Below are 18,966 nucleotides of genomic sequence, written 5' to 3'. Positions count from 1 at the left end.
TGCTATGCGCTCAGGCTGACCTCAAAGTCATGATCCTCCTGCCTCAGGCTTCTGAGTGCTGGAATTGCAGTTGCTCACTACCATACCTGGATTGGAACTCAGTTTTTGTCTGCTAAATGAGGGTTACAAGAAATACCTCTCTGCCTTTCTCACCAAGCTGTTAGAGGTCTCACCAGCATGTCCCAATCATCATGGAAACATCTAGAAAGCACAAGACTGTCTTATTTAGTACCTGAAGACTGGATTTAACCACATACAGGACCTGCCTGATAAACAGAAGCCAAGACACACAGCAATGACATTAACTCCCTGAGTAGATAAGAAGCAGCATGACAGCATGACTGTCACTCTATACCCCTCCTAGAGTCCAACATGAGCTCGGAGAATAAATATGACGGAGGAGAAGGCTTGGGAGACTTGTGGGTGTCCCACCAAAGCTGTCCTCATGGGTGGGAGCAGAGGAAGCTTTGTCTTTTCCCATTCACTGTCAGGGTTTGGCATAGCTGAATGAAAATGAATGTCCTTGGTGGATGAGGAGAAAAAACAAACACATAAACAAACAAGCTGATATAAGGAGGCAAGAGTGAGTCGCTTTGTAGACTGAGGATTTCTCCTTGGTGGAGTATCATCTCCAAGGTCACCCCCTCAACAGGTGGCCCCTCTCATCATATCCAACAGTCCCAGCACCACCTCCCACATCCTGTCTGTTAGTTCCCCTCTGTCCCTCCATGAAAGTCCAGGGCCACAGCACTTACAGTTGGAACCACATACTCTGCAGTTTAATTGTAGGAAAGTATGCATATCTTTTTCTCTAATGATTTAGTAATCTGTCTTCCCAACCAAACTGTAGAGCCCTGGAGGGTCTGGAAAGCAGCCAATTGACTCTGATTCGCCTGAGCCTCCAGGTGCCCTGCAAGTGCTCAGTAGGTCATTAGCTGCCACGGATAGACTGGTGGCCAGGATGAGGCTACACTTTGCACGTTGGACACAGCACCTCCCAGGAACACAGGAGCCAGCCAACCTCAATGTGTTGACTGGAGCCTTGCAAGGATCCAGTGAGGCAGTAGGTGTAAGCAGGTCCTTTTCGCAGCTAAAGAAACTGTGTTGGAATTACAGATATTCACTACCATACCCGGATGGGGACTCAGTTTTTGTCTGCTAAATGGGGGTTACAAGAAATACTTCTCTGCTTTTCTCACCAAGCTGTGAGAGGTCTCACCAGCATGTCCCAATCATCATGGAAACATCTAGAAAACACAAGATTGTCCTATTTAGTGCTGGCTGCTTACTTTGCCCCAAAGTAAGCAGCAGAAGCAGAATTCAAAGTCTCTTAAAACTCGTGCTCTTTTCTAATATCTCATTAAGCAAAACGGAAATAAAGCTTCCAGGCTAAGTGAGTCATACTACTCACCGAGCAGATTGAGAAACTGAGGCAGTAGTGACTAAGATAACTTGCCATACGGTTGCTGGCAGCCTGCCTACCAGAAAGGACTCAGGAGTTGCATTTCTGCAGAGTTACATGTAAAGTACCATTGGGCCCAAGAAGAGAGGGCCTACCAGGGGTGGGAGCCTCAGAGTGCTCCCAGGTAAGCACTACCGTAGGGTCAGCTTGTCCTTTTGTCCTCTGGGTAGGTGGCCCTTAAACCCCACAGTGACTTGATATGAGTCTCCATTTCTGCTCTGGTTTTCTGTCTTTCTTCCTTCTCTTTTGTTCCTCCTCCTGGGGAGCCCAGGGTATTTTCTGGTTTTTCTCTCCTGTGCTACACAACTATGGCAGAGTGTTCTAGAAACAGCTAGTCAAAGACCACTCACTCACTGTCCTTCCAGGCTGGGTAGCCACCAGAGACTATTAACATGGTGGCAGCCTGGCCTCACAGAGATTAAGGGTAGCGTGTGAGGGTACCAGTGGGATATGTTGTAAACCCAGAGCAGGGGCCAGATGAAGATGAAGGCCAAAGGGTCCTACCTCAAGGTCTTATTTCTCCCTGGGCCTAAGTCATCTCCCAGCATTTCCTCGGCATCAGAAACAGCCGCTGAGGTCCCCACCAATGCTGGTGACTTGGAGTATCTCAGTCTGATTTGCCTCATGTCTCCCACTCCTCAAAAAGCCACTCTCCATTGGCATTGGTGGAGGACATTCTGAACCATCCTCCCCAAAGAGTGATGGTGAAACACCACACACCCTTGGCATGCACCCCAAAGAGCAACTTTTTTTTTACTTGTAGAGCAACGGCATTTCACTCTTCCTTCCCACAAACATTTGCCCTAAAAAGTCCTCTGGTCCTTAAATCAAGCTCCAGGCTGATTTGTATGCTGTAATGGTGACACGCACCGTCTGGCTATAACCAGATCCAAACGCCAAATGGTGAACTTGCTTGAGAAAGTGCAGTTTGTGAGCAACTGTAGAAGGGAAAACGTTAATAAAGGGCAGATCGCTAAGCAGAGGTTAAATACTTTCTTACTTCTCAGCTAAGCCAGAAACTTCCCTGAATTCTCATTAAAAAAAAAAAAGAAAGAAAGTAAGGTCTCTGTAATCTGATGTTTTACCTCATTAAACGCTGCAATTTGAGAAGCATGGAAAGGACCTGAGTTGAAAATTGGCACCTGGTTCAGGTCACTGAGCTGTTATTCTGTGTCTGGTTTGCCTGGTTTCCCTTTCTTGGGGGGGGGGGGGGGCTCAGCAGAGTGACAGGAAACTGGGCAGGGCCTGAGATTTCCTATGGCCTCCGGGAAGCCTTTCCTTTTCTTCTCTCAGCCTCAGTCAACAAAGCCTATTCTGGTCCTTTCCTCTATCACTGACTGCCCTTGGGGCATATGCCACCATGTTGGTTTTTGAATCATTGGCTAAAAGATTGAGAAACCTGGAAGCAAGTTTTCCTTGGTTCCTGGCTCACTTTCTCCTTCCTTTCTGTACTTCTACTATCACTTTCTTCTCTATTCCAATTTGATTTGTCGAAACTTCTAATAAAAAAAGTAAAAACACAATTGCAACGTTAATGACAATATACAATTGAATTGTGCACTTTAAATGGGCGAATTATTGTATCTCAGTAAAACTGTTTAAAGGAAGAAAATGTAGAAATATAATCGTATGTTCTCCCTCATATGTGGACATTAGATCAAGGCAAACACAACAAGGGGGTTGAGCTTTGATCACAAGATAAAAGCGAGGGCCCACAAGAGAGATATGAGGATGGGTAAGACACCTAAAAAATTAGCTAGCATTTGTTGCCCTCAATGCAAAGAAACTAAAGCAGATACTTAAAAGCAACTGAGGCCAATAGGAGAAAGGGACCAGGAACTAGAGAAAAGGTTAGATCAAAAAGAATTAACCTAGAAGGTAACACCCACGCACAGGAAATCAATGTGAGTCAATGCCCTGTATAGCTATCCTTATCTCAACCAGCAAAAACCTTTGTTCCTTCCTATTATTGCTTATATTCGATCTTCAACAAAATTTAGAGATAAGGGCAAAATAGTTTCTGCCGGGTATCAAGGGGGTGGGGGGGGAGAGGAAAGGGGGGAGTGGGTGGTAAGGGAGGGGGTGGGGGCGGGGGGAGAAATGACCCAAGCATTGTATGCACATATGAATAATAAAACAATAAATAAATAAGAAAATGTAGAAATATAATCTGAATAGATGAGAGGTTGAAGCAGTGTTTACATAGCAGCGTTCCTAGCTACCCACATCTAAAAGCAAACTGAGCTAATGGAGATTGAGCAGTACATTCACTCAACTTGAAGTTACATTGTTCTTTTTCCTCCCTCCAAAGGGTAAAATGGCAGATGACTTTGAGGTTGTGGCCAAAATTTGGGTATGTGTGTACAGGGTATATCGATGTGGATGGGAATATTTCTACCACCATGCAGAGTCGTATCCCCTAAGTGTCTTAGTGTTTAGAATCTCAGAGGTTAAATTCAAGTAGCTATGGCTTCTTTTTCTGAGAACTAGCTGGTAGAAAGGTGTGTAAGTCATCTTTGTAAGAGACAATTTGCTTTTATTTGACTTTTTTCCTCATTGACATCACCTCCTCCTCCTTCTTTCCACAGGAGGCACACACACCAGGGGCAGCTAGGATTCTGCAGCACAGGCTCAGCAGTTGAAGGGGAAGTTACTCAAGGTCTCCTCAGTGGCTTGGTGGCCATAACCAGAGCTCCCCTACGCTACCCTCAACCCCTACACACCACCTGCCCCAAGTCACACACTCACAGCTCCGCGTAGGAAATTCACCACTTTACGGCCTCGCATAAAAGTGCCATTCTGAATAAACACAAAAGCCATCAAATGCTCTCGAATTGTTAGTCTTAAATATCAGTCATGCTTCATCGCAGCCATACGGGACCTGTTTCTTGCATGATATCGTCATATAAAGAATGAGGACCTTAGGGGTATCTTAATGAGGTGATAATGAGGAAAAAATGTTCTGGCTGGGGAAAGCTGGTGTTCACTCTGATGCTCAAAATGGTTTAATCTTACATTAGACTTCTTGCTATGCAGTATTAAGAAGAAGTGCAGGAAGGAAATAAAGATGGTATTGAGGTAGGATATGTGTGTGTGTGTGTGTGCACACAGGATTGCACAGTGTTTAGAACTTTCTTAATCTGCCCTTTATTGCTCTTGAAGACCTGCCCATCATATTAAAAGGCTCCTCTTTTTGTGCAGCTGGCTCCAGTCCCGGAGTAGGAATGGAAGGAGGAGCTTCCTTCTCTAACACCCACACCTCTTTGTAGGCTCTGCCTCTGTACTTACGCTGCCTTCCTTCTTTATTATGCTCTCATTGCTTTGCTCTGTTTTCTAAGATGCTCTTTGTTACTCTTGAGGACCTGCCATATTTCAAAACCTTTCTCTTTATAGGAACACCGTGGAGCCATAGGGCAACAGAACTTCAAACTCCACCATACAGATGGTCTTTGTTCTCCCTTCTGCTTTCTTTCTTTTCAGAAACTTGGAATAACCAGGTAGAGAAAATTGGTTGAAATGGGAAATGACAAACTGTCCTCTGTTGAGTGATTTAACCTCTTTGGGAGAAAAGTGTTGTACAAAACCAAGGTGGTATTTTATTACTATTCCCATGTAACAATGAGTTATCATCTATTCATTCATTTGTGACCTAAATGTTCCCCAGGAACATCAGAATTACCTTGGAGACTTATGCCCTAAATTATGTTCGCCCTAAGTCTTCACTTTGCTGAAAGAATTCCATAATTAAAAAAAAATTATTCTACTCCAACAATTCCAACAATTTTAGTCATAACCTCATTTTTGCTCCCTTGCTGCCATTCATTGCCAGTTAATTCAGTCTATAATTATCCATCCATCTATCCACCCATCTATTCATCTGTCCATCTGTCTATTCATCCATCTCTCCATCTATTCAACAAATATTTACTGAACATTTTTATGAGCCAGGTATTGGCAGGACATAGTCTTGAGAGGAATATAGACAAAGTAGAGAAATAATTACAGTATAGTGTAAGATCCAGTGCAGAATGGACAGGGTGCACAAAGGAAGGGAAGCTGGCCAGAGACTCAGAAAGTACCCGTATGGAAATGCTATCTGAGACCCAAAGGATAAAAGAGGAGGAGGGAGAGGGGTGGGACTTTTACTGAGAAAAATATCCACAGGTGTTTCTGCTATTCTACTGAGCAAAGTAATTCATCTTGCTGAACCCTGGGCCTCCTAAGTAATGATGGATTTTCATGTAGAAAGAGCATAGGTTTAGACTTAGTAACTTAGGACAATTTGCTTAAATTCTTCTGGGCCTCAGTTGCCTCATTTGTAATATGTACACGAGAATTCCTGCCCCACAGAGTTGTTAGAAAGTTTCGATGTGTTATAATCAGACTGTTGATCTTACTATGATATAAACAAAAAAAAAATTATAAGATTCAGGGAGACGGAGACTCTTGGAAAGCTTTAAAAAAAAAAAGTAAGAACAAATACACAAATCCAGGCTGCATCCCAGGAGATTCTGAATCACTAGGTCAGGGGTGGTTTTCTAGCATCTGGATTGTCCTAAAATCTCCAGAGGCGATTCTGATATTAACCATGGTTGTGAATTACCACTCTACCCTGAAAAAACAGGGGCCTATTTTCATCCCTATAGCTGCTACTTTGAGTACATTAAAACCACAACTGAGAACACTGTAACCATGATTTAAAGGAACTACCCAGCAGAGTTGGAAGAGTATGCTGATGACCAGTAACCCTCCTCCCGGGGTAATTGAGAAGGGAGTTTGAATTAGTGAGAGTAGAGCTGCAGTTTCCCAGGCTCTTAGAATCCTGCCTGTAAAAATGTCTGGCTTGGGTCAGAGTGGAATTTTGCTGTCATATTTCTCTTGACTGACCACCATAACCCTTTGGTAATTGATCTAGTAAGTTAGTAACTCATATCACACAGCAGCTTAAACTTTCTAGAGTTCATGATTGCTTGCTGAAAATAGACATCTGGCCACAGGATATACAGTATAACTTAAAGACTTCAGTCAGGCATTTGCTCAGGAAAAAGTCCCAATATTTCAATCTGAAATTGTAGTTGTTCAGGATGGAATTCTTAAAGAGTATGTTTGTAAATGTACCCCCAACAGAGAGAATCCAGACTGTTTGTCTTTCATTCACTTCCTCGGTGTAACACAATCTAACACAGTAAGGCTGAAGTTTCGATTTGCTACAGCTTAGGGATATCATTATCTATGAATTGCTGGAAAAAATGTCAGGAATGGGCAAGTTTGGATTTTCAGAGGTGGCTTTGTTGCCCTGGATATAAAAGAAGAGAACACTAAGCATTCTTGATTTGGCCTGAATCATTCCAAGAAAGAAAAGACCTACTATCCAACTCTCCAAATTTGGTCCAAGGAGCCTGCCTGAGGCCCCTGGCAGAGTCCATTAAATAGGCAGGTTCCTGGGGACCTGCCCAGCCGTGCTGATTCTGAATTTCTATGTGTGACACTCAGTGGCCCACCAGGGAACTTTTATAGGTAGTCACATCCTGTCTTGATGTCATACCCTATGAGATGGAAAAAATGTCACTCTTTTTTTTCTTTTTTCCTGAGACAGGGTCTCCTCACTATTTCACTCAGTCTGGCCTGGGACTTGCCATATAGCCCAGGCTGTCTTCAAAATCCCAATCCTCCTGCCCCAGACACCCAAGTGCTGATATTATAGGTGTGTGCCAACACATGCAGCAAAAAGTGAGTTTTTTTCAGTACATTCTTTTGTCACAATGGAATTCCATTTCTGCATTTAGATTTCCAAAAATGAACAAAAAGAAGGAGGAGGTTAGAGCATGAAACTTGGAGTCTCCCACTTTCTGTCCATTTTCTCTTGTTAATTCCCGTAGACAAGCCCTTTACACTTAGAAACTACAGTTTTATTTTCCCCAAATGGCAATAATACTTATTATTGTGCTGTATACTAATTGATGAAAATAATGCATTATTTATTATTATTGTTATTAATTTTTGGTACTAGAGATTGAACCCAGAGCTCCCTGCATGCTAGGCAGACCCTTTATCACTGAGTCCCACCCCTAGCTGCAATAGCCATCATCATTTGAAGAGGAATTATAATTCCAGTGCACCTTACATTAAAAATGAAATGAAGAAATGGATTTGAAACCTAAATGTACACATTTCCATCATTACACTCATTATATTGATATGAAGGTCTGAGGTCTGCAGCTAACGTTATTCCTGGCTAAATGCTAAGTAGACTTTTTAATTTGATTGTTTTGATTTTCACTTAAAGGGAGGTGAATGTTTCCATACACAATGAGCCATCTAGCCCTAAGCATAAATAAGGTGGCTCAGATGTTGCAAAGAAGCAGACAGAGGTCATAAAGTCCTTCACATATCAATTGAGAATTGCATAATTCACATCTAGAGCAGCTACCCAGGAGCAAGGGGAGGAACTTAATATGTTCCCCAAAGCATATTATGGTATTCCATATCCAGGAAGCTACTTAAACCAGAGCTTTCTGGAACCAAAGCAGCGTCCACTATCTCTGAGACTGGTTGCCTGCTGAGTTTTTTTTTTCTTTTTTTCTATTTCAAGCAAAAAAAAAAAAAAAAGCCCTGGCTGTAGAACAAGCTGGCTTGATGTATTTTGCGACAGATCTTTCTTAATATTCTAATCTCTTAGGCTCCAGGCATAAGTCCTCAATAGAGGTAGAAGACTTTGTCCTGAGTCTGGTGGACATGTTAAGAGCCCTCTATTAGCTGGGCACCGGTGGTTCATGCCTATAATCCTAGTTACTCAGGAGGCAGAGACCAGGAGGATCGAGGTTTGGAGCCAGCCTGGGCAAATAGTTCATGAGACCCTATCTCAAAAATATACCTTCACATCGCTTTTCAGCCTTTTGGCTAAGATCGAGTGTAGTGTCTGTTCTTATCAGTTTAATATCTGATATGTCCTCTATCCGAGGACAATATATTAAATGGATTTTTGGAGCAGGGAGATGGAATGGGGCTTGCTCCGTCCACTCCACGCAGTGACCTGGTATTGCAGTACTTCCAGAAATGGCGCACCAAAAAAAAAAAAAAAAAATCCCTTCACAAAAAAAGGGCTGATGGAGTGGCTAAAGGTGCAGGCTCTGAGTTCAAGCCCCAGCACTGAAAAAACAAACAAACAAACAAAAACCCTCTATTATCTGCCTTAAATTATCCTCCTGAGAATGGAGGCTGCCTCCTTCCCAAAATACATTCCTTGACATTTTCAATGGCTAGAGATTGAATCATGCATTAACTAGTCCTATATAGAGCTGTTCCTATTTAGTTACCCGACATCTCTTCAGTATAGTCCTTCTCTGGCATAAATCTAAAGGTGCTTGGACAACCATTTGCTTTGAATAGATGTTTCCCAGGTCTAGAGCAGATTGCCACTGGTAACAGAAGTCTTACAAGCCCCTCCCTAGGGTCCAGTAGAAAATGAGCAAAGGCTGGTGGAGCAGGAAGCAGGAAGCAGGAGAATGAAATGACTGTCCAGACTGAAGAGACTCGCATTCATTCTGCTCCCTGGCTCACTCATGCCATTCTCTGATTCAGCAGTCAGTGTCCCCCTGCTGGGGGAGACCTGTGCCTTTTCAGGTGAGAGTTGCTCTGCACAACCACAGCAGGGTTTTCAGTCACAGTATTTACAAGGTTTCCTCTGCTTTGTTTGAGAGAACAAAGGACCAGAAGATAAAGTGGGCTGAGGCACTGGGGAAGAAAATCCAGTTCCACCTGACTCCTCCTTGACCAGCTCCCACCCCTTCATCAGTCACTGGGACAGGTGGGGAAGACAGAGCCCCTAACCACTGGCTTGGTAAAGAAACTCCTGGTGTCATTTGATCTAGCTCTAAGGGCTGCATTCTACCAGAAACTGGAAGGTAACTTCCAAGATGTTAACCCTTTCATTCACAAGTATAAGATGCAAGACCTTCGAGACACTAAGAGGACACACATCCACGCACTTGAAAAGATGACGATGATGTGGTGGTGATGATGATGATGACAAATGACTCCCATTTATTGAGACTTTCCTATGTGGCTTGATTTTTAGGTGAATCATTCATTGCATCCTCACAACCACAGAATAGGGTGGAGTCACCTCCATTTTACAGATAAGGAAACTGAGGGTCAGAAAAGTTAAGAATTTTATTCAGTCACACAACTAGAAGATGGAAAAGCTGAGCTAGTGTTTCTTCATCTTCTTTCTCCATTCCATTACTCCTGGTTAGTGGAATAAAACAATGGTCATCTTTTATAACTCACATCTTGAGGCTGGGCTTGGCTGGGCGATTCTTCTGTTCCAAATGGTGTCTATACAACTCACATGGTTATGTTCAGCTGCATGATAGGCTGCATTCAGGGTACAAGATGGCACCATTCACATGTCTGGGGCCTTACGAGGATGACTGGCAGGCTGGGCTCAGCTGGGACTGTCAACCAGAGTACCTATACCAGGACATTCCAGTATGGTGGACTTAGGCTAACTGAACAAAGAGAAAGCTGCACAGCTTCATAACCAAGCCTTTCTCTGCCCTCTATTGATAGACATGTAGCCATTCTTCAATATCCATGGGAATTTAGTTCTAGGACACCCACTGGCCTATGGATGCCAAAATCTGTAGATGTTCAAGTCCTTATATACAATGGCATAGAGCCAGGCATGGTGGGTCATGCCTCTTATTGTAGCACTTGGGAAGCAGAGGCAGGAGGATTGCAAGTTTGAGGCCAGCCTGGGCTATAGAGTGAGATCTTGTCTCAAAAAATGAATTTTAAGAAATAAAGTTAAGCTGGGCACTGGTGGCTCATGTCTGTAATCAATCTTAGCTACTCAGGAGGCAGAGATCAGGAAGATCACAGTTTGAAGCCAGTCCAGGCAAATAGTTTGTGAGACTCTACCTTGGAAAATGCCAATCACAAAAAAAAAGGCTGGTAGAATGGCTCAAGGTGTAAGCCCTGAGTTCAAATCCCAGTACAGCAAAAAAAAAAAAAAAAAAGAAAGAAAGAAATGAAATAAAATAAAATGGCATAGTGTTTGCATAAAATCTGCAGTCATCCTCCCATATGATTTACATAATCTCCAGATTACTCATACTACCTAGGCAACCCAAATGCTATGCAAATAGTTGTTACACTGTATTGTTTAGGGAATAAAGATAAGAAAAGAGTGTCTCTGTGTGTTCAATACATTTTTATTTTTCTTGCAGCACTAGTGCTCAAGCCTAGGGTTTTGTGTGTACTAGACAAGCCCTCTACTCTGAGCTTGATGCAATTTTTAATTTTTTAATTAAAATTTAATTTTTAATTTTTTGGTGGTACTGGGGTTTGAATTGAGGGCCATACACTTCCGAGAGCTACTTGAGTCACACCCCCAGCCCTTTTTGCTTTGGTTATTTTTGAGATAGGGTTTCACGATTATGTTGGGGCTGGCTTGAACCGTGATCCTCCTGTTTATGCTTCTCGTATAGCTGGGATGACAGGGGTGCCACTGCATCCAGATATTGATTGAGTTGTAGCCTCACAATTTTTTTGCCTGGGCTGACCTCAAACTGTAATCTTTCAGCTTTCTGCCTCCCCAGTAGCTGGGATTACAGGCATGAGTCACCATGCTCTGCTCTTGTGCAATTTTTAAAAACTGTTTTCAATCTGCAGTTGGTTGAATCTGCAGGTGCACAACCCACAGGTATAGGGGACCAACTGTATAAGCCAGACCATCTGGATTCAAGAAGAAGAGGCATAGACCCCATCTGTCGATGAGAAGGGAATTAAAGTATTTATTTGCAGCCATGTTTTAAAACTGCTACACTACCTCGGGTTACAGATGACACAGAAAGCTCTTGGCATGATGTCTGGCGTGCAGTAGGAGCACATAAGGTTAGGGTCTCTTCCTCAGCTTCTACCCGTAGGCAGAAGAGTAGTCTAAGTTTATTATCTGGGATTTCATAACAAGAAGGCCTGCATCCATTAGGATGGTTTAGTTACAAGTAACAGAAAATTTACATAAAGTACCTTAAGCAATAAGTCATTTATTAGCTCCCCTAACAAGAACATTGACGTTAGAATGATTCCAGAGTCAATAGTTTAGTTGCCCAATTACATGCACAAGGAACCGGGTTATTTCCCTCTGTTCTTTTTTTTTTTTAATCCTTAGCCTGTTTACTCATTCTCCTTAAGTGAGACTCCCTCGTTGTTCCAAACTGGCTGCGAGGGTCACATAAAAATGAAAATAGCCATTAAGCAGTCCATTTGAATGTTAGGGTTAGGCTCTTGTGTTCCTTTTCATGAGCAATGAAACTTTCTGTGAGGCTCTCTAGCACATTTTCCCTCATGACACATTGGTCCTTGTCCAAACCATTCATTTGGCAAGAATGAGACCCCGCTGGGACTGGCTTAGGTCAGTCAGACCTTAAGCCCCTGGGACTGAGGAGGAGTCCAGTGTTTCCGAAAAGCTGTGATCACTCGGATAAGATGAACAAAGTCGGGTTCCATTGACCAGGAAAATAGGAGAGCCACTAGAGACTGTTCTCTTAGAGATCAGGTGATAGGAAGCAGAGAACAAGGTGGGTTAGGGGGAGATGCAAAGATAAGATACAAGTCTAAACCCAAAAGTCTGGGACATTGGTTTGGAACCAAGCCACCAGAATGAGGGCCTGAAAAGGCAAATGTACAGCCATTTTGGAAAGTAGCATTGAGGTTCCTCAAAAAAAAAAAAAAAAAAAAAGATGCCAGTCATGGTAGTGCACACCGTTAATTCCAGCACTTGGGAGTCTCAGACAGGACTGTGAGCTTGAGCCCAGCATGGGCTACATAATAAGACCCCCATCTCAAAAAACAAAAATAAACCAATCAAGAAGCTAAAATGCAATCACCACATGACCCAGCAATCCTACTTGTGGGAATATACCCAAGGCCACTGAAATCAGAGCATTAAAGAGAGGTCTACAGGGTGGCTCAAGACACAGAATCTGTGTTCACTGCAATACCAAGCTCTAGAGTCAACCTCAGTGTCCATCCGTGGACGAAGGTTTTAACATGTGGCTTATATACAGAATGGAATACTACTCAGCCTTAAAAAGAAAAATCAGAGGATTCTGTCATTTATGACAACCTGGGTGAACCTAGAGAACGTTGTTAAGTGGCCCAGGGGTAGAGCACTGGCCTCACAGGTGAAAGGCCCTGGGTTCAATCCCCAGCATCACAAGTAAACAAAACAAAACAAAAAAAACATTTAAAATAAGTGAAATAAGTCAGGCACAGAAAGACAAATGCTGTCTGATCTCACTGATATGTGGAATCCAAAAAAAGTTGAACTCAATACAACTGGAGAGAAAAATAGTGGCTAACAAAAGCTGGAGGGGAGGGGAGGGATATGTGGGTGAGGAAAGCGGAGACCTTGGTCAAGGGATACAAAGTCTCGGTTAGAAATGGGGAGTAAGTTCTGGAGTTCTATTGACAGCAAGCTGACTGTAGTTAATAAAAATGTATTATATATTTCAAAATAACAATAGGATTTTCAATGTTCTTATCACAAAGAAATGATAAGTACTTGATGCTAGTTAGCTTGAATTGATCATTCCATAATGTATACATTATGTATATTATGTATATGTAAAATGTCATATTGTATCATATATATGTATACATAGACATAAAATTATTTATCAATTAAAAATAAAATAAGACTGGGTGCAGAGGCTCATGCCTGTAATCCTAGCCACTTGGGAAGTGAAGATACGAAAGACTGTAGTTCAAGGATAACCCCGGCGAACAATTAGTGAGACCCCATCTCAACCAATAAAAAGCTGGGTGTGGTGGCATGCACTTTTCATCCCAGCCCCATAGGAGGCATGAACAGGAAGATCACTGTCTAGACTGGCCCAGGCATAAAAGTGAGACTCTGTCCCAAAAATAAGACTCTGTCCCAAAAATGAGACTCTGTCCCCTAAATATCAGACCTGAAACTCTGAAGTTACTACAGGAAGGAGCAGGAAACACTCTGGAACTAATAGCTGTAGGCAAAGACTTCCTCAATAGAACCCTGGCAGCCCAGAAACTAAGAGAAAGGATGAATAAATGGGACTTCATAAAATTAAAATTTTCTGCACAACAAAAGAAATGGTCTCTAAACTGAAGAGAACACCCACAGAGTGGGAGAAAATATTTGCCAGCTACACATCAGACAAAGGACTGATAACCAGAATATACAGGGAACTTAAGAAACTAAACCCTCCTAAAGTCAATGAACCAATAAAGAAATGGGCAAGTGAACTAAACAGAACTTTCTCAAAAGAAGAAATTCAAATGGCCAAAAACCACATGAAAAAATGCTCACCATCTCTAGCAATAAAGGAAATGCAAATCAAAACCACACTAAGATTCTACCTCACCCCTGTTAGAATAGCCACCACCAAAAACACCACCAACCACAGGTGTTGGTGAGGATGTGGAGAAAAAGGAAGCCTCATACACTGCTGGTGGGAATGCAAGCTGGTGCAACCACTCTGGAAAAAAATTCGGAGAAGTCTTAAAAATCTAAACATAGACCTGCCATATGATCCAGCAATCCTACTCCTGGGGATATACCCAAAGAAATGCAACATAGGCTACTCCAGAGGCACCTGCACCCCCATGTTTACTGCAGCACTATTCACAATAGCCAAGTTATGGAAACAGCCAAGATGCCCCACTACTGACGAATGGAGCAAGGAAATGTGGTATTGATACACAATGGAATTTTACTCAGCCATGAAGAATGAAATCTTATCATTTGCAGGTAAATGGATGGAACTGGAGAACATCATTCTGAGTGAGGTCAGCCAGGCTCAGAAGACCAAAAATCATACGTTCTCCCTCATATGTGGACTTTAGATCTAGGGCAAATGCAGCAATGTGGTTGGACATGGGTCACATGACAAGGGGAGAGCACATACGGGAGATATAGGAATAGATAGAAAACCCAAAACATGAAAGCGTTTGGTGTCCCCACTCCAGAGGAACTAATACAGAAACCTTAAAATGACAGGTTATCATGAGCAGGGGATCAGGAACTAATGTAAAGATCAGTTAGAGATGAATCAACATGGGTCGTAACACATGGGTACACGAAAGCAATGCTAGGAATCTCTCTGTATAGCTGTCCTTAACTCAACTAGCAAAAACACTTTGTCTTCCTTATTGTGCTTGTGTCTTTTCTTCAACAAAATTAGTGATAAGGGCAGAACAGGATCTGCCTGGACCTGAGAGGGGGAGGGAGAGGAGGTGGAAGAGGGGGGCAGGGTGGAGAAATGACCCAAACAATGTATGCACATGTGAATAAATGAACAACAACAACAACAAAGCAAAAAGGGCTGGGGGCGTGGCTCTAGTGATACAGCACCTGCCTAGCAAAGCACAAGTCCTACTACCACCAAAGAAATAAAACTTAAAAAAAAAAAAAGGCAAAGGGGCCTGAAGCTTGTAGCCATCTTTAAGCTCTTTTGACCTAGTGCAGAACTGGGATTAGTGTGTGGCTAGAGCAGGCCCCATAAGTAGGAGAGTTTACCTCTACCTCGACACAAGAAAAATGTTGAAGAAACGGGAAGTCTGACTTCTGACCCCATTCTCAACCTTGGAAATGGAACCTTAACTCTACGGACAGCACAGATCAGATGTCTTTTGGGAGCCCCTGATTCACTTCCCTGCCCACTTGCCTGGTTCCCCACTGCTCCTAGAAGAAGGACCAGAGTCCCTAACTCTGAGGCTTTGTATGATCTCACGGGGCCCCTCATATGGTGACAGATGTGTGCGTTGGAGAAAGACGTGGATTGAGGTGCAGGTGAGGGCTGAAAGCCACCACTGCAAGAGCCAAGCAGGGTGCCCAGGTCTTTATTTGTCCTAGAGATGCTTTTGCTGGAGTCATTGGGCCCCAGCAAGTTCTGGGTCAGCCCTTGCTTCTTTTCCATTCCCAGATCACAGGGTAGCACTCCAAGCTGTTCTGTTCTTTTCCACTGGCTTCTCACAGTTTCCCATACACATGGTTATCTGCAGCTACAGAATAAAGCATGCCAACAGTTAATGGCTTAAAATGACGATGACATTATTTAATTTAGGCAGGGCTTGTTCTACCTGGCAGCTGCTGAAGCAGCTCAAAAGCAGAGCTGGAGTCATCCAAATGCTCCCTCACTCTTGGGTCTGGAGGGCAATGGCCTTGTTCAGCTGGGGCTGTTCCACGGGGCGCTGTGGCTGCCTCACAGCATGGTTGCTGGGTCCCAAGAAGACTAGGTGGCAGATTTGTATTTAGCATCATATCTGCTGTAGTCACAGGCCCCTTAGGTTAAGGGAAGAAAACATAGATGCTCACCTCTCAGTGGATGAGTGTGGTGTCAGCTTGTAAGAAGAACCATGGGATATCTTATAGTGATGCAACCATCTTTGGAAAATATGTACATAACTGCTTCCTCAGGTCACAGGGCTTTTGAACATTCTGTTTCTTCTACCTGGAAGCCTTCCCTGATCTCCCTGACCAGGTCAGTTCTCCATAGTTTATGCTTTCTGATTCTTCCTCAAAGCTTATCAAAGTTATGTTTTACATATGTGTGGGCATGTATAATACCTGCATACACTTCTGTGTTCTTTTACTCACACACATGTACACACAATTAATGTTTGTCTCAATCAGATAATAAGCCACCTCAAAAGAGTTGTTTGGTTTTTGGTCATCTCTGTTCTGACTGACACACTAAGTGATATACAGTAGGCCTCATTTATTTGTTGAATGAAAAAAAAAAAAGTATGGAGGTCCAGGCTGGCTTTTGGAGCCTCCCATGCAGATGGCCGTGTTGCCACTGGGGAAGGAGCCTTTGATCCAGCAGAGATATGGAGTAGGTGTTTTTGAGCCTCGGACTGGAGTAGCAGCTGACCTCAATTTGGAGGCTCAGCAGCATTGTGAATCCCTCCTGCCTTGCTCCCACAGACTTGCTTACAAATGCCAAAGAGTTCCTTTCATTTGTCTCCACTGAGTAACCCAGGTAGTTCTATTTGCCCCAGGGGAATTAGGGAGACTTGGAAAACTGGGGGAAATGCAGGACTAATGAGCAGCATCCAGCTGCCTTCAGTTCCTTTATCAGTCAGGCAGCAGAAACCTCCAACCGGTTGTGACTTTGCCCTGGGATTAGCAAATGGGCTCTGCTGGGATGCACAGATTCCTGCACAGGGCAGAGGCGTTCAGGTTCAGGAAGCGTAAACCCTAATTATGGAGGAGAGGAAAAAGGCAGTGCAGTGGGGATGGGAAAGGTTTCTGGGAAGGGCCTGGAAAAAGAAGCAAAAAGGTTAGTATCCTGGTTTGCGGTGAGATTAAAATTCCATGCCACAGCCTGCAGAAGACTTGCAAACCTCTCTGTAAGAAGCAGCAGTGATGCAACCAATGAGAAGACACAGTGCAGGGTGGAAACTGGGTCCCACCTATCCCTATTCCAGGGAAAACCTGGAGCACAGGCCTCCCACAGACCACACCCATGCTCTCATCCATGCTCAGACCCAGCTTCTGAGGGCCAAAACCTAGCCCAAGTTTTGTCCCATCTGCTCCAGGGAAGAGCTGCACGTGCTGGAATAGAGAGTGAGGTGCCTATAGGACATCTTAACTTTTTGTGCATGTGTCATAATTCCCTCTGACCATCTGATAAAGGGTACTGACCCTTTTCAGGGTCCATGTTGTGTTTTAAAAGCATTAAACATAGGATTGATGAAGGCTTTTACTACCACTCAAGATGGACTAAAAGAGATCAGGTTTACACCCCTGCCCAAAACAACTAAAAAACCAGACAAAGTATATGAAATCATAGTTTCCAAAACACTGTTTTTTGATCAACAAAAAACAGTGATCAATGAGAGATGAGAAATAAACTTGGTGAGCATCATGACATTGTGCCCAGTGTACTGCCTGGGGGCTTTTCCAAATGGGTACCAGGAAAGGGAGATACAGTCTCATTGAGTTGAGGAGAAAAGCCTGGGAAAAGGGGAGGCTAAGATGGTTAGAATTTTCAAAGCAGAATACCAAAGAGGAGACACTTGCACAGACAGCTCTAGAGATCCACAGAGAGTCTCCCTGGAGTCTTCAGCTGAATGCTGATTGACAGGTGTGTGAAGAAATTCTGCAAAGCCAGGAAAGGAACCACCTGATAGAAGTGGGGAATCAATTCCTGAGCTCACATGGCAGGAGGGAGGGTGTCAGGAAAGGTTCTATTACTGGAATCTAAGGTTCCTACTACTCTACTGACCACCAAATAACAGGGAGACAAAAGTTAGTAGAAGGAAATAGATTTATTCAAGTTTGGCACTGAGAAAAAAAGGGTTTTCTATCTCAAATTTTTTTGGGGGTTACTCTGGAGCGAAAGGCTTTACTGGGACACAAAGGGGGTACAGTGAGACAATGGGCAGAAAACCCCCATACTGATTGGGTTCTTTCTCTCCTTTTCCTTTTCTTACTTATTGAAAGCAATCCAGACCTCAACTTTTTGGGCTAGCATCTGCATTTTCTTTTCATACCCATTACTCTTCTGCAAGTTAAATCATAAGAACTGAGGAGAAGAAGGGTTATACCCAAAGCCTCTCTTTAGGATTTAGAACACCATCTGAAAGGGATGGGCCATTTAAAGATTAGGGAAGAGACTAGGGAGGGGAAGCAAAGACAGCTTCCCCAGGATGCTGCTCCTGTTCTCATCAACCAGAGTAAAAAAACAAAACAAAACCCAAAAAACCTTATAATCCACAGAGGATGAGGGGCAGCACTCAGAATGATTTTGTCTTGGTAGTTGGGAAAATTTAGCTCTAAATTATATGCTGCCCTAAACTCATCCATCAAGGCTTAAAAATAAGACTGGAAAAAAAAAGCAAACTCATTCTAGATAACTTAGCCATGTAGCAAAACAATGCTTGAGAATTTAGGATATTTGTAAGGCTATAAAAATATCCAGCAGCCAAAAGATAAGGTTCATAAAGTCTGGCATGTAATGAAAAATTACCAGGCATGCAAAGAATTAGGAAAATACAACCAATAATGAGTATAATGACCATTCAATCAAAACTGATTCAGAAATGCTACAGATGATAGAATTCATCTATTAGAACCATGTTATATTCACAAAGCTAGAGGGAATACTAAGCATATTAAATAGAAACATCAAAGACTATATATATATGTATATTGCCAGCTGTGTTGGCACATACCTATAATCCCAGCACTTGGAAGGCAAAGGCAGGAGGATTAAAAGTGCAGGAGCCAGCCTGGGCTATGTAATAAGTTCGAGCTCAGCCTGGGCTATATAGCAAGACCCTATCTCAAAATGAAACAAAACAAAAGGATGTATTAGAGAGAATCAGGCATGGTGATGCACCCTGTAATTCCACCTCTTGGGAGGCTGAGGTTGGAGGATCTCAAGTTAGAGGCTGGCCTGCCTGAGCTACATAATTAATGAGCTACATAATGTGTGAGACCTGGGCTCAAA

At 43.0% G+C, this 18,966-nt stretch overlaps 1 non-coding gene across 1 annotated transcript; it reads left to right on the top strand.

Moving 5' to 3' along the window:
- Positions 1–8,342: 8,342 nt before the first annotated feature.
- LOC141425094 (U2 spliceosomal RNA) lies at positions 8,343–8,532 on the top strand. The gene has a single exon (XR_012450199.1). It is a non-coding gene; the product is annotated as a U2 spliceosomal RNA (small nuclear RNA).
- Positions 8,533–18,966: the final 10,434 nt, after the last annotated feature.

Source organism: Castor canadensis, chromosome 7 (genome assembly GCF_047511655.1).
Source record: "Castor canadensis chromosome 7, mCasCan1.hap1v2, whole genome shotgun sequence".
NCBI classification, from domain to species: Eukaryota; Metazoa; Chordata; class Mammalia; order Rodentia; family Castoridae; genus Castor; species Castor canadensis.
The sequence above is the reverse complement of the archived record's forward strand: the minus strand, read 5'-3'. Positions and strand labels throughout refer to the sequence as shown.